Genomic DNA, 15,950 nt, shown 5'->3' with positions numbered 1-15,950 from the left:
CTATAAAAGATATCCATTCTTACCCGACGGAGTATATAAACGTAAAACAGTTCCAATCAAAACAAAGCTTTTGGTGGGAAGAGGAGAAGGAGATTGACAAAATGACTTCACATTTCATCATGAAGAATAATTGTGTGAGAATAGCCAAGAAACTTTCTCAAAAGTTCATTCTTGAGGGAGGAGTTGCCATCTGAGATATGAAGATGTCCCATGTACCACAGAATGAAAGAGATTACATTTCTAGGAATCAGTCTCACAAAAATTCTTGTATATGAGAAAGAGAGAGAGTGTGTGTGTGCACACGCACCTGTGTGTGTACATACATACATAGGCTTCTAGATAAAAATTGGCAGACAGTACTGATAAAGGAAATAGTTCCTCCCTTTTTAATAATACAGAAATACTGGTCAAAATCTACAGCAAAAAATTTAACTACAAAGCCAAACTAAAAACCAATAAAGTGACATCTCCCAGATGAACTGATGCAGGAAGTAAAGAGATCAATGGGGCCAAATTGATCAGTTAGAAACAAGCACAAGTATCTGAATGAATTTAATATATGATAAAGAAGATAGGATCATTTATCCAATAAATCAGCTAGGACGACTAATTAAACATTAGGAGAAAAAAGGCAAGTGTGGTTTTTGCCTCAAATCTTATACCTCCCCCCAGTCCTAATTAAAGATCCATATGTAAAAGTTAAAACAAGGGAAGTCCAGAAGAAAAAAAGGAAATGTATATATATCGTTGGAATTGTAGCTGGCCTTTTAAAAGTGTGATGCCAAAATCAGAAATTATGAAGGAAAATATTGATTTGCATATAGAAAAATAACTTCTGTACGTGAAAAATCACATAAACATTAAATTAAAAGGCAAATGATATACTAGGGCAAAATGTTTGCAGCGAGTATAAAGCATACCACCCTAAATGTAAAATACATTTTTTACATTAAAAAATTACATACCCCAAATAAAAGTGGTCTGAGCAGATTAGACAATTCACCAAAGATACACAAGTAGCTGTAAGCATGTGAAAAATGTTTAACTTTATAAGGAAAAAATGTAAATTTAAACAATGAGATATAAACTTCCATCTGACAACCAGGCACAGATAAGAGAAATTATATTACCCAGAGTTTTCAAACATTTGGAGACCCCAAATTCTCATAAACTTTCACTGTTAAGTATAAATTTGGTATTGAAACATATTAAAGTACATGTACTCTAAAGAGTATTCAGTAATTCTGCTTGTAGGATTTTATCTGAAGAAAAAAATAATTCATTCTTGTATGCCCAGGAATATTAATCATCAGTTTGCTTATAATTATAAGTGATAAATTATAAGCAAAATTAATGTTTAAAAATAGGGAATTCGTTTTAAATATGATTAATTTTACAATAGTAAAATATTGTGAGCAATTAAATAATAGTATTATAGAAAAATAATGACATGAAAAGCTGTCCATGAAATATTAAGTTTAAAATGTAGTTTCAAAATAGTATATAACTTTTTGACCTAAAGATTACATTTCTGGGAATCAGTCTCACAAAAATTCTTTTATATGAGAGGGAGAGAGAGAGAGAGAGAGAGAGAATGTGTGTGTGTATGTGTGTACATACATATGTAGGCTTCTAGATAAAAATGGCAGACAGTACTGCCATTTAGGAAATACTTCCTCCCTTTTTAATAATACAGAAATACTGGGTAAGGACTTCCCTGGTGGCACAGTAGTTAAGAATCCGCCTGCCAATGCAGGGGACACGGGTTCGATCCCTGGTCCGGGAAGATCCCACATGCCATGGAGCAACTAAGCCCGTGAGCCACAACTACAGAGCCTTCACTCTAGAGCCTGCGAGCCACAACTACTGAGCCCGCATGCCACAACTACTGAAGCCCGCAAACCTAGAGCCTGAGTTCCGCAATGAGAGAAGCCACGACAATGAGAGGCCCACGTGCAGCAACAAAGAGTAGCCCTTGCTTGCCACAGCTAGAGAAAGCCCGCATGCAGCAACAAAGACCCAATGCAGCCAAAAATAAATAAATAATTTAAAAAAATTTTTAAAAAAATACTGGGTAAAGTCTAACAGCAAACAATTTAAATACAAAGCCAAACTAAAAACCAATAAAATGAAATCTCCCAGATGGACAAACATACAAACAAAACAAAAGAAAACAAAATAGAATTCACACACACTACAAGAAACAGCAAGAAAGAGGAAAAAAGAAACATAGAGAAAGTGAGACAAATAGAAACCAAGCTAAAATGGTAGAAACAAGTTAAAAGATATCAGTAACCATAACAAATGTAACTGGAACAAGGTGACTATTAACAGTCAGAGACTGTTGGATTGGATGAAATAAAATCCAGTTACTTGCAGCTTATATTAATATCTGAGGTATGAAGACACCAAGGTTGAAAGTAAAAGGATGAAAAAAGAAATACCAAGCAAATACTAACTAAAAGAAAGGTGGTTAGTTGTCTTAAATTCAGATTAAAATAGACTTAAGTATTATTAGAGTAATACATTCTGGTCGTTTCATTCACCAACAGATAAATCTAAACCTGTACAAAACTAATCTTAAAAATCTAAATAATATATAAAACAGTAGTTAATTCAGTCTCATGGAGAAATTGAGAAATGTACCATCATTGTGGGAGATTTCAGCAAGCCTCTCTGAGTTATTACTACTTCAAAAGATAAAATGTAATAAAGCTGTAGAAGATTTGATCAAAAACAAACTGGATTTGATGAACACAGAACCCTGCACTCAATAATTTAAAAATGACATTCTTCTCAAGCACACATGCAGCAATGACTAAAATCATCACATGCAAGACCACAAAGCAAGTCTTCACAAATTTCAAAGAATTGATGTCATGCAGACCACATTCCCAGACCACAGTGCCATTAAGTTAGATATCAACAACAAAGACAGTTTAAAATTACCATAAACCTTGATATTTCTGAATAGCCCTTTGGTCAGAAAAAAAATCACAATGGAAAATTTTTTTTAACATTTAGAACTGAATGATAATAGAAAATATTACATATCAAAACTTGTGGGATACAGTAAAAGTGGTAAATAGAAGGAAATTTATAGTAAATGCTAATCTGAAAAGAAGAAAGGCTGAAATTAATTAGCTAAGTTTCTAAGAAGTTATAAAAAGGATAATAGAATAAGTCCCCACCCTGCCCCTAAAAAGAGAGATAAAAATAAAAGCCAAAATCAAATAGAAAACAGGGAGAACCAAATAAAACCAAAAGATGGTTCTTTGAAAAGACAAACACACATCTGGCAAGATAGATAAGAAATAGAAAGCACAGGAAAATAATATTAGGATTGTAAAAGGAGATGTAACTACAGACACAGTGAAGGTTATGAAAATTATAATATGATACAATTGTTCAATAACTTCATGCTAATGCATTTTAAAACTTAGATGAAATGGGAATTTTTTTCCTAGAAAAAGTAATAAAACCAACTTAAGAAGAAATAGAACGCCTACAATTCCGTAATTTATTAAAACATTGAAGCAGTAATCTAAAATCTTTTCACAAAAACAATCTCAGACCCAGGTGATTTTACAGGTGAGTTCTAGCAAACTTCCAAGGAATAGTTCATTCCAAATGTATACCGACTGTTTCAGACAACTGAAGAAGAAGGAATAGTCCCCAAGTCATTTTATAAGGGCACCATAACCTTGATATCCCAACTCAATAAAGATAGTAGAAAGAACAAAAATTACAGGCCAATTTTATTTGTGAATCTAGATGCAGAGATATTAGGAGGCTGAAAATGACTATGTATTATGACCACTTGGATTTATCCCAGGAATTGCAAGGGTAATTTGACACTAGAAAATTCTGTGGTGTCATTCATGATCTAAACAGTGTAAAAGGAGAAACATTGTGTAATTATCCGATTGGATACTGAGAAGGCATTTGGTAAAATTCTCAATTTATGGGGAAAAAAAAAAAGGTCTTAGAAAACTAGGAGTAGAACTTCCTTAACCTGAAATAAGGTATCTATCAAATACGTATAATAAACAAACAGTTTTAATAAGAAAATATTGGAAGCATCCTCTTTAAAATCAGGCAGAAGCTACAACATAGATGAACCTTGAAAACTTTATTCTAAGTGAAAGAAACCATTTACAAAGGACCCCATATTGTGTGATCCTATTTATATGAAATGTTCAGAATGGGCAAATTCATAGAGACAGAAAATAGTAAATTGGTGGTTACTTAAGGGTAGGATGGTTGGGAAAATGGGAATTGACTGCTGATGGGTATGGGGTTTCTCTTTTGGGGTGATGAAAATGTCTATTTTAGTAATGGTTGCACCACTGTGAATATACAAAAAAACATTTAGCTGTATACTTTAAATAGGTGAGTTGTATAGCATGTGAACTTTATCTCAGTAAAGCTGGGGGGTTTTTTGGGGGGTTTTTTTTTGGCGATATGTGGGCCTCTCATTGTTGTGGCCTCTCCCGCTGCGGAGCACAGGCTCCGGATGCACAGGCTCAGCGGCCATGGCTCACGGGCCCAGCTGCTCCGCGGCATGTGGGATCTTCGCGGACAGGGGCAAGAACCTGTGTCCCCTGCATCGGCAGGCGGACTCTCCACCACTGCACCACCAGAGAAGCCCTAAAGCTGTTTTTGAAAGAGTAGTTAATGAGTTATCGGATGTTGCCAAGAAGAGTAAATTTGAAATAAAAACATCTGGATTCAGAAAAAAAAGAATCAGGTATAGATAAGCAACAGGGATATACTGTATAGCACAGGGAATTGTACCCATTATTTTGTAATAACCTATAATGGAATATAATCTGCAAAACATGGACCCTTTTGGCAGCCCAATGAAGCCTATGGACCCTATTTCAGGATAATGTTTGAAGTGCATAAAATAAAACACATAGGACTCAAAAGAAAACAATTATATTGTATTACAGCTTCAATATAAATAAAAACAAATTGGAAATCTGATAACATATGTGCTTCCTTATTAATGTGCTAAATAACATGCTCCAGGGACAGAGATAATAGCTGGCATAATTTCAAAGTAGTGATAAATGTAAATGATATTTCTGCAACAACTGTAATGTTATCTGCAACAACTGTAATGTGATATAAAAATACCTGTTAATTTATTGGTGATAAAGTCACAGTTTCTGTTTATTGGCACCCCTGTGGTTTGTTGCATACATCCATTATTGAAGGAAATGCTTGATTTCAGTTGGCAGTGATTGAAAATGAAGATGTATATTTTTCCCCTCTAGATTCAGCAACTCCAGGTTAAGAACCCTGAAGTGTGAATGGAGACTTACTCCCACTAGAGGGTGCTGTTATTTTAGAAAGAGGAGTTTATGCCTTTAGCTGAGGGAGAGTATAAACTACCCATGACAGAGTCTCCTGCCCTTTTCTCTGCCCAGACCTCACAGCCTCAGACCACCTCCTCCTCGCCTTCCACCCACCTCCAAACCCTCACAGGCACACTGTGTTGACAGTGGAGGTATAACTCTTGGTGTAATTGTCTGTGACATACACAGAGGCTTCCTGGGCATGAACCACCTGCCAGCCAGCACTCAGAGGGGTTTGCCAACACAGTGGGTGCCACTCAAGGCTGCCTGGGTCTAGGTCCTTGGCTGTACTGATAGTCCTGACTCCAGGCCAGCAGGGCCAAAAAATAACCCGTAGGAATATCACAGTCTCTGGTTCCAGTGCCAGCTGCTCAGGCCCTGCCATCTATCCATCTGTGGCTGGTGGGGTGCCAGGCCTCACAGGGGCAGCATCTGATGAAATCTAAGGAGGACCAGTAGCCTTCTAAGTGCTTTCTGTGTAACATGTCATTTAATCCACTAACAACCTTAAAAAGTCAGTACTATTATTATCTCCACTTTAGAGATGAGGAAATGGACATCCAGAGGCTAAATAACTTGCCTAGATTCAAATGTTAGGTACATGGCAGGGCTAGGGTTTCTAAACCAGGTGGGCTGGGGTCTGTTCCTTAACTACTCACACTGCCTCTCAAATGATTTCAAAGCAGATAAAGTCAAGATAAGGACTTTCCTCAAAAAACATAAACTTAGAGTGTTTATCACCACTATATCTGCCTTACAAGAAATGCTAAAAGGAGTTCTTTAAGTCAAAACAAAAGGACACTAATTGGTAACATGAGAACATGTGAAAATATATAACTCACTGGTAAAATAAATAGTCAGATTCAGGATACTCTAATACTGTAATATGGTGGTGTGTTAACCACTTAATTCTAGTATAAAGGTTAAAGGATAAAAGTATTTAAGATACTGTGGCTACAATACTTTGTTAATGAATACAGAATATTACAATATGTAAATGAGGAAATCGAAAACTAAAATGGGGAGAGGGAAGTAAAAGGGTAGAGTTTTTGTATGCATTTAAAGGTAAATTGTTAACAGCTTAAAATAGACAGCTATATCTGTAAGATGTTTCAAGTAAGCCTCAAGGTAACCACAAAACAAAATCCTATAGTAGATGCATGCAAGATAAAGAGAAGGAAATCAAAGTATACCACTCCAAAAAAATCATCAATTCACAAGGGAAGACAGCAAGAAAGGAAGAAGAACAAAAGACCTACAAAACAGCCAGAAAACAATTAACAAGATGGCAATAGTAAGTCCTTACCTATCAATAATTACTTTAAATATAAATGGATTAAATTCTCTAATCAAAAGGAATAGAGTGGCTGGATGGATTAAAAAAAAAACCAGACTCTATTCTGCCTATAAGGGACTCACTTCTGCTTTAAGGACACGCATAAGCTCAAAGTGCAGGGATGGAGAAAGATATTTCATGCAAATGGAAACCAAAAGAGAGCAGGGGTAGTCATACTTATATCAGACAAAATGGATTTTAAGTCAAAAACTGTAACAAGAGACAAAGAAGATCATTATATAATAACAAAGAAGTCAATTCATCAAGAGGATTTAACAATTGTAAATATATGTGCACCCAACATCAGAGCACCTAAGTATGTTAAGTAAATATTAACAGACCTGAAAGGAGTAGTAGGAAAGAATACAATAATAGTAGGGGACTTCAGTACCCCACTTTCAACAATGGATCAATCATCCAGACAGAAAATCGGTAAGGAAACATTGGACTTGAGCTATACTTTAAACCAAATAGACCTAACAGTCATATACAGAACATTCCATTCAACAGCAGCAGAATGCAAATTCTTCTCAAGTACACATAAAACATTCTTCAGGATGTTATGTTACAAAACAAGACTTACCAAATTTTAAAAGACTGATATCATACCAAGTATCATTTCCAACTACAGTGGTATGAAACTAGAAATTAGTAACAGAAAGAAAACTGGAAAACTCACAGATATGTGGAAATTAAACAGCACACTCCTGAACAATCAGTGGGTCATGATAAAATCAAAAGGGAAATAAAAAATTAAAAAATATTGAAACAAATGAAAATGGAAACACAACCTGCCAAAAGTGATGGGATGCAGCAAAAGCAGTGATAAGAGGGAAGTTTATCGTGATAAATGCCTACATTTTATAAAAGCTCAAATAAACAGCCTAACTTTACAAACTAAGCCCAAAGTAATCAGAAGGAAGGAGACAGCAAAAATCAGAGTAGAGATAAATAAATTAAATAGGAAAGCAATAGAAAAGATCAACAAAACTAAGAGTTATTTTTTTAAAAAGATAAACAATACTGCTTAGTTAGACTTACCAAGAAAAAAAAGAGAGAGGACTCAAAATTATAAATGAAAGATGAGACATTACAGTTGATACTGCAGAAATACAAAGGCTCATAAGAGACTATGATGAACAAATTGGACAGCCTAGAATTCATAAATAAATTTCTAGAAACATACAACCTACCAAGTCTGAATCATGAAGAAGTAGAAAATCTGAACAGACCAATAACTAGTAAGGAGATTTAAGCAATAATTGAAAACCTCCCAACAAAGAAAAACCTAGGACCAGATGGCTTCATGGGTGAATTCTACCAAACATTTAAGGAAGAATTAATGCCAGTCCTTCTCAAACTCATTTTACAAGGCCAGCATTACCTTAATACCAAATCCAGACAGGGATACTACAAGAAAAGAAAGAAATTGAAGAAAACACAAATAAATGGAAAGATATCCTGTGTTCACGGATCGGAAAAGTTAATATTGTTTAAATATCCATAATACCTAAAGCCATCTATAGATTCAGTGCAATCCCTATCAAAATACCAATGGCATTTTTCACAGAAATAGAAAAAAAATACTAAAATTCTTATGGACCTGCAAAAAACTCCGAATAGCAAAAGCAATCTTGAGAAAGGAGAATGAAGCTGGAGGCATCACACTTCCTGATCTCAAAATGTATTACAAAGGTATAATAATCAAAACAGTATGGTACTGGCATAAAAACAGACACGTGGATGAATGAAACAGAGAGCTCAGAAATAAACACACACACATATGGTCAACTACTATTTGACAAGGGAGCCAAGAATAATCAATAAGGAAAGGATAGTTTCTTCAATAATAGTGCTGGAAAAGCTGGATATTCACATGCAAAAGAATGAAATTGGACTCCTATCTTACACTACACACAAAAAATAACTCCAAATGGATTAAAGACTTAAACATAAGACCTGATACCATACAACTCCTAGAAGAAAACATAGAGGAAAGCTCCTTGACATCAGTCTTGGATTTTTGGAAATTTTGGGATGATTTTTTAGATATGACATTAAAAGTATAAACACCAAAAGCAAAAATCAACAAGTGGGACTACATCAAACTAAAAAGCCCAGCAAAAGAAACAACAACAACAACAAAAATAAAGGACAACCTACAAAATGGGACAAAATATTTGCAAACCACCCATCTTTAAACGGGCTAATGTCCAAAATATCCAAGGAACTCATACAACTCAATAGCAATAAACAAACAATCAGATTTTTTAAATGCACAGAAGACTTGAATAGACATTTCTCCAGAGAAGACATATAAATAAATGGCCAACAGCTATATGAAAAGGTGTTCAACATCACTAATCATAAGGTAAACGCAAATCAAAACCACAGTGAGATGGCACCCCTCATCTGTCAGAATGGCTACTGTCAAAGAGACAAGAGATAACAAATGGAGAGAATGTGGAGAAAAGGCAACCCTGGCGTAATGTTGGTGGAAATTTAAATTGGTACAGCCACTATGGAAAACAGTATTCAAAAAATTAGAAATAAAAGTACTATATGAGGGGTGGGGGCAATGAGGAGATTTTGTCTAAGGGTACAAACTTTCAATATATGATAAATGTATTCCGGGAATCTAAGGTAGGGCAAGGTGACTATAGTTCTCAATACTTTATCGTATACTTGAAAGTTGTTAGGAGAGCAGAGCTTTAATTTTCTCATCATAACAACAACAATAATAGCAACAAAATGGTAATTGTGCGAGATGAAGGATGTGTTAACTAACCTTATTGTGATTAAGTATTTCATGATGTACATGTATCAGATCATCACATTGTACACCTTAAACTTACACAATGTTGTATGTCAATTATATCTCAATAAAGCTGTGGGGAAATTAATTTTTTTTAAAAAAGATACAACTCGGGCTTCCCTGGTGGCGCAGTGGTTGAGAGTCCACCTGCTGATGCAGGGGACACGGGTTCATGCCCCGGTCTGGGAAGATCCCACATGCCGTGGAGTGGCTGGGCCCGTGAGCCATGGCTGCTGAGCCTGCACGTCCGGAGCCTGTGCTCCACAACGGGAGAGGCCACAACAGTGAGAAGTCCGCGTACCGCAAAAAAAAAAGATACAACTCTTAGAGAAAAACGTAGGAAAAACACTTTGACATAAACCACAGCAAGATCTTTTTTGACCCACCTCCTAGAGTAACGGAAATAAAAACAAAAATAAACAAATGGGACTTAAAAGCTTTTGCACAGCGAAGGAAACCATAAACAAGACAAAAAGACAACCCTCAGAATGGGAGAAAATATTTGCTAATGAAACAACAGAAAAAGGATTAATCTCCAAAATATACAAACAGCTCATGGCGCTCAATATCAAAAAAACAATTCAGTTAAAAAATGGGCGGAAGACCTAAATAGACATTTCACCAAGAAAGACACACAGGTGGCCAAGAGGCACATGAAAAGATGCTCAATGTCACTAATTATTAGAGAAGTGCAAATCAAAACTACAATGAGGTATCACCTCACGCCAGTGAGAATGGCCATTATCAAAAAATCTAGAAACAATAAATGCTGGAAAGGGTGTGGTGAAAAGGGAACCCTCCTGCACTGTTGGTGGGAATGTAAATTGATACAGTCACTATGGAGAACAGTATGGAGGTTCCTTAAAAAACTAAAAATAGAACTACCATATGACCCAGCAATCCCACTACTGGGCATATACCCTGAGAAAACCATAATTCAAAAAGAGACATGCACCACAATGTTCATTGCGGCACTATTTACAATAGCCAGGACATGGAAGCAACCTAAGTGTCCATCGACAGATGAATGGATAAAAATGTGGCACATATATATAATGGAATATTACTCAGCCATAAAAAGAAACAAAATTGAGTTATTTGTAGTGAGGTGGATGGACCTAGAGTCTGTCATACAGAGTGAAGTAAGTCAGAAAGAGAGAAACAAATACCATATGCTAACACATATATATGGAATCTAAAAAAAAAATGGTACTGATGAACCTATTTGCAAGGCAGGAATAAAGAGATAGACATAGAAAATGGACTTGAGGACATGGGGTGGGAGGGTGAAGCTGGGGTGAAGTGAGAATAGCATCGACATACGTACACTACCGAATGTAAAATAGTTGGCTGGTGGGAAGCAGCAGCATAGCACAGGGAGACTGGCTGTGTGCTTTGCTATGACCTAGAGGGGTGGGATAGGGAGGGTGGGAGGGAGGCTCAAGAGGGAGGCGTTATGGGCTTCCCTGGTGGGGCAGTGGTTGAGAGTCCGCCTGCCGATGCAGGGGACACGGGTTCGTGCCCCGGTCTGGGAAGATCCCACATGCCGCGGAGCGGCTGGGCCCGTGAGCCATGGCCGCTGAGCCTGCGCATCCGGAGCCTGTGCTCCGCATCGGGAGAGGCCACAACAGTGAGGCCCGTGTACCGCAAAAAAGAGGGAGGGGATATGGAGACATATGTATGCATATGGCTGATTCGCTTTGTTGTGCAACAGAAACTAACGCAGTATGGTGAAGTAATTATACTCCAATAAAGATCTATTTTTTTTAAAAAGGTACAGTTTTCTGAGTCTAAATGCTGGCTCTGCCACTTTGTAGTTGTGGGACTTTGGGATAATTACTTAACCTCTCTATACCTCAGTGTCCTCCTTTGTGTAATGGGGCTGACAATACCTTATTTCATAGCATTGTGGGCATTAGAAGAACTAATCCCTGTAAAGTTCTTAGAACAGGCTGGGCGCATAGTGAATGATCCATAAGTGTTGGCTATTGTTATGATTTTCTGACCACTCCAACCTGCTGTCTGACTTCAGGCCTTCACCTGGGCTGTTTCCGCCACTGGGAAGGCTCTTCCCCTCTCTCTTCACCTGGCTAACACCTTCTCATCCCTCAGGTTTCAACATGATGTCACCTCCTCCGTGATGCCCCAGTCCCCAGTCCCCTGTCCCACCCCAGCCTTTGTGATATACTCCTTCACATGGCTCCTGTATTACTTGTAATGCTCATCTCAGCTGCAATCACATAGCTGTTTGTGTTATTGTTTACTGAATGCCTATCTTGTCCCCCTAGACTGTACATCTTAGGAGGACAGGAACTGTGTCTGCCAGGTTCCCACTGCACCCAGAATGCCTGGCATACAGGAGGTGGTCACCGAATGTCTGGTCACTGGACACACCATGAAGGCTTATGGCTGCAGGTGCACGGATGCCTCAGTGAGAAGCCATCTGGACTGTTTTCTGCAGAGCAGAAATACACAGAGTTACAGGCTTCTGACAGTTTCGTTTGATGATGGGAAGGCTTCTGGGCCCTTCAGCTGCCCTTTTAAGACCAGAGAGCCTGGGAGGGAATTCTTGAGGCGTCAAAACCTGTGTCGTAGATGACCAGCTGGCCCCGACACATCAATCGACAGGAGTGATGGAATGTGTACGGAAAGATGCAGCTGCCCTGCTCAGGAGAGATCCAGTCTTGCTTTGCTAAACCAGCTGAATTCCAGGAATACCAGCAGGGGGATTGGGTCATGTCTTACCTGCCTCTTGAGACAAACAAGCTGAAAGTTGGGGTGGGGAGGCGGGGGCTGGTGCCATAGCTGCCGAGAGAAAGGAAGGGCCAGGTGCAAGGACCGGAAAATGCCCCATAGCAGGTGGAGGTGGACGTAATTAATGGAGCTAGTGAGCAAGCCTGTACATGCCAGTATGTCAAAATCTTGTCCCCAGGAGCCCTGGGCTTGCTGGCCCCATCCCTGAGAAAGCAGAGCAAGAATAGCTTGAGATTGACATGCCAAGCAAATGTACAGCAGGAAATTCTCCTAAGCCAGGGGTTTGCTCAGAGGCCCTGGCCCCTGTGGCTAAAATCAGGATTATGTCTCTGCTGATTTACTTCCCAGCTGGGTTTTAGGAAAAGCCTCAAACCACTGGGTTGTGCCCGAGATTGGCAGGCGAGACCAACCTCCCTCCTCAGGCCTCCTCTTCCTGGACAAAGAAGGGAGACACTCAGAGGAAAGAGCTGCATCCCACAGCCTCCCTCTCTCTGGAACCCCCTTCGAGTCCCCACTCTGGTCCCAGACAAGTGTGTTTGTGTAGACTAGGGAAAAGCCAATGCCTTTTACAAGTTGAGCCCTAAGCAGATCGAGGGCTAGCTTTGCTAGAAATGCCCAAAGCAATTTTGACCCTGGACCAGTGGTTCTCAGTGGAGATGCTATTGTTCAATTGAAAATTTGTGGTGAAGTGGTTTTGGCTGTCACAGTGATGGGGGACACTACTACTGTTTAGTAGTCAGAAACCAGAGGTGCAGACATCTGCACTGCACACTGGGGACAATCACAACATAACTTCCCGTACAACTTTTTTTTTTTTTTTCCGGTACGCGGGCCTCTCACTGCCGTGGCCTCTCCCGTTGCGGAGCACAGGCTCTCGGACGCGCAGGCTCAGCGGCCATGGCTCACGGGCCCAGCTGCTCCGCGGCACGTGGGATCCTCCCAGACCGGGGCACGAACCTGCATCGCCTGCATTGGCAGGCGGACTCTCAACCACTGCGCCACCAGGGAAGCCCCGTACAACTTTTAAATGTCCCACTGGACATTCATAAAGACGAAAAAACATCTGTGCCCCGAGCCTAATTTTATTTTGTCTATGAACGCAAAGGATTTGTTTTGTTTTGTCTTGATTCACAATTTTAACACACATCAACATTTCCAGGAAGGCAACTTGACCCACAACTGCTGACCACTATGGAAAATCACGTTGCCCAGGGCAACGCCACTCAAGGTGTTTGAACCACCAGAGCAATACACCCCTATCAGGGACCATTTGTTCCCACGGTCTTCTTGGTAGTTCTATTCAGAGCATTTGCCCATTGAAATGCAGTTATTTGACTCTACCTGACTTTCTTTTTCTTTCTTCCTTATATTACCATCAGGGCATGGTATTGACACAGAGGAGAAATTATGTGTGTTATTTGTATTGTCTATAAATTTCATTTCAGGATGATAAGGGGGACTGTTACCAGATATGTGTAATAAAAAGGAGGAGGATGCTGTGGGAAAACACACACGGGCCTCACCGCCTCGGTTGGATGGCAGCACCTGAGCTGGTACGGATCCAACATTTTACCCAGACCATGCATTTTATTTGTACACATGCGCTGGTTTCTCTGGATAGGAGAGAACTTTTTTCCAGTGAGTGGCACCGATTAGAGAAATTTGCCGCACTGTAGGTGATATTACTATGTATAGTTCACAGATGGAACTGCAACCGCAGCTCTCCTTGCATGGTTTATCAAAGTCCAGAGTTAACCGTGCAAGGGACCCAGGGGGCCACTTTGGTTGTCCGAAGTGGTGCGATTGCGCCACCTAGTGGGCCATAGGAAAGTAGCAGGTCTGTGCTTGACCCTGCCGATGGATAACAATAATACCCCAGTAGTATCATCAGCTAGCACTTATGATAGCCTACCACGTGCTATCATTTTACATATATTAACTCATTTAATCCTACCATAATCCTAATGAAATAGGCACTGTTATCCCCATTGTGCACAGGGGGAAACTGAGGAACAGGGAAGGTAAGTCAATTGACTATGTCGGGTAGCTAGTGAGAGGCAGGGCTGGGATTTGAACCCTGGAGGCCTGGCTCTACAGTTGCTACTTTTTTTTTTTAAATTTATTATTTTTGGCTGCATTGGATCTTCGTTGATGCTTGCGGGCTTTCTCTAGCTGCAGTGAGCGGGGGCTACTCTTCGTTGCGGTGCGCAGGCTTCTCTTGTTGTAGTTGTGGAGCACGGGCTCTAGGCACGTGGGCTCAGTAGCTGTGGCGCACGAGCTTAGTTGCTCCGCAGCATGCGGAATCTTCCAGGACCAGGGCTTGAACCCATTTCCCCCGCATTGGCAGGCACATTCTTAACCACTGCGCCACCAGGGAAGCCCTACAGTTGCTACTCTTAATTACTGTGCTATGGCCTTGCAAGTGACTGCTCTCTTGGGAGACCCTAATCTGAGAGTCAGACTACTGAGTCTGCAGGGCTATTTGCAGCCATTTGGAGGATTTCCAAAAGAGAGGAAGAAGAGTAGAAAGTTAATACCAGAAAAGTCTTGCCTTTGTATGGGTCATGGAAATCTTGGTGCATAAGTGTGAAGAGGGTGCTTCACTCCTTGGGCAGATAGTAGGGCTCTGAATCCCCCAATTATACTGTAAGCTTCATGAGAACACAGACACGGTAAGTATTTTGTAATATAACATCTGTATTGAGATACAATTCACATACCATAAAATTCATCCGTTTAAAGTGTACAATACAATGCTTTTAGTGTATTCACAGAGTTGTGTAACCATCACCACAATCAATTTTTATCCCCAAAAGAAAGCCCACTCCCATTAACACTCCCCCCAACCCCCAGCCCCAGGCAATCACAAATCTATTTTGTGCCTCTATGGATTTGCCTATTCTAGACATTTCATAGTAAATGGAACCATATAATATGTCACCTTTGGTGACATTACTTTCATTTGGCATACTGTCTTCAAGGTTCATCAATGTTGTCGCATGTATTAGTACTTCATTCTTTTAATGGCTGAATAATATTGTATTATATGGATATGCAACATTTTATTTGTCCATTCATCAGTTGATGAACATTTGGATTGTTTCCACTTTGGGGCTACTGTGAATAATGCTACTATGAATATTTGTGTACAGGTTTCTGTGTGGACATATGTTTTCATTTCTCTTGAGTATATACCTGGGAGTTGAATTGCTGGATCCTATGGTAACTGTCTGTTTAACCTTTTGAGGAACTGCCAGACTTTTCCAATGGCTGCACCATTTTTTTCCATTCCCACCAGGAATGCATGAGGGTTCCAGTTTCTCCACATCCTTGCCCACACTTGTCATTATCTGTCTTTTCTTTTATAGCATCCTAGTTGGTGTGAAGTGGTAGCTCACTGTGGTAGGGCCATTGCTTTTTAGACTCCCAGGTCGTTGAAGCTGGATGGGACCACAGCAATCATGTAGCCCAATTTGTTCATTTTACAGGTGACACAGTGAATGTGAAGAGAGAAGGGACTAACCCTAGGGCACAATTAGTAAAGAAGGCAGTAATACAGCTCATATATTTTTTTTCTTTTAAGAAAGTAAACTAAAGCCAGCTGGACCCCCAAAGATGAAAGGCTCTGAATGATGTTATTCTCTAAAACCTAGGAGAAATTTCTGCAACTATAAAAATCAGA

The sequence above is a fragment of the Hyperoodon ampullatus genome (assembly GCF_949752795.1).
Source record: "Hyperoodon ampullatus genome assembly, chromosome: 19".
NCBI classification, from domain to species: domain Eukaryota; kingdom Metazoa; phylum Chordata; class Mammalia; order Artiodactyla; family Ziphiidae; genus Hyperoodon; species Hyperoodon ampullatus.
This window is presented reverse-complemented; position numbering follows the sequence as displayed.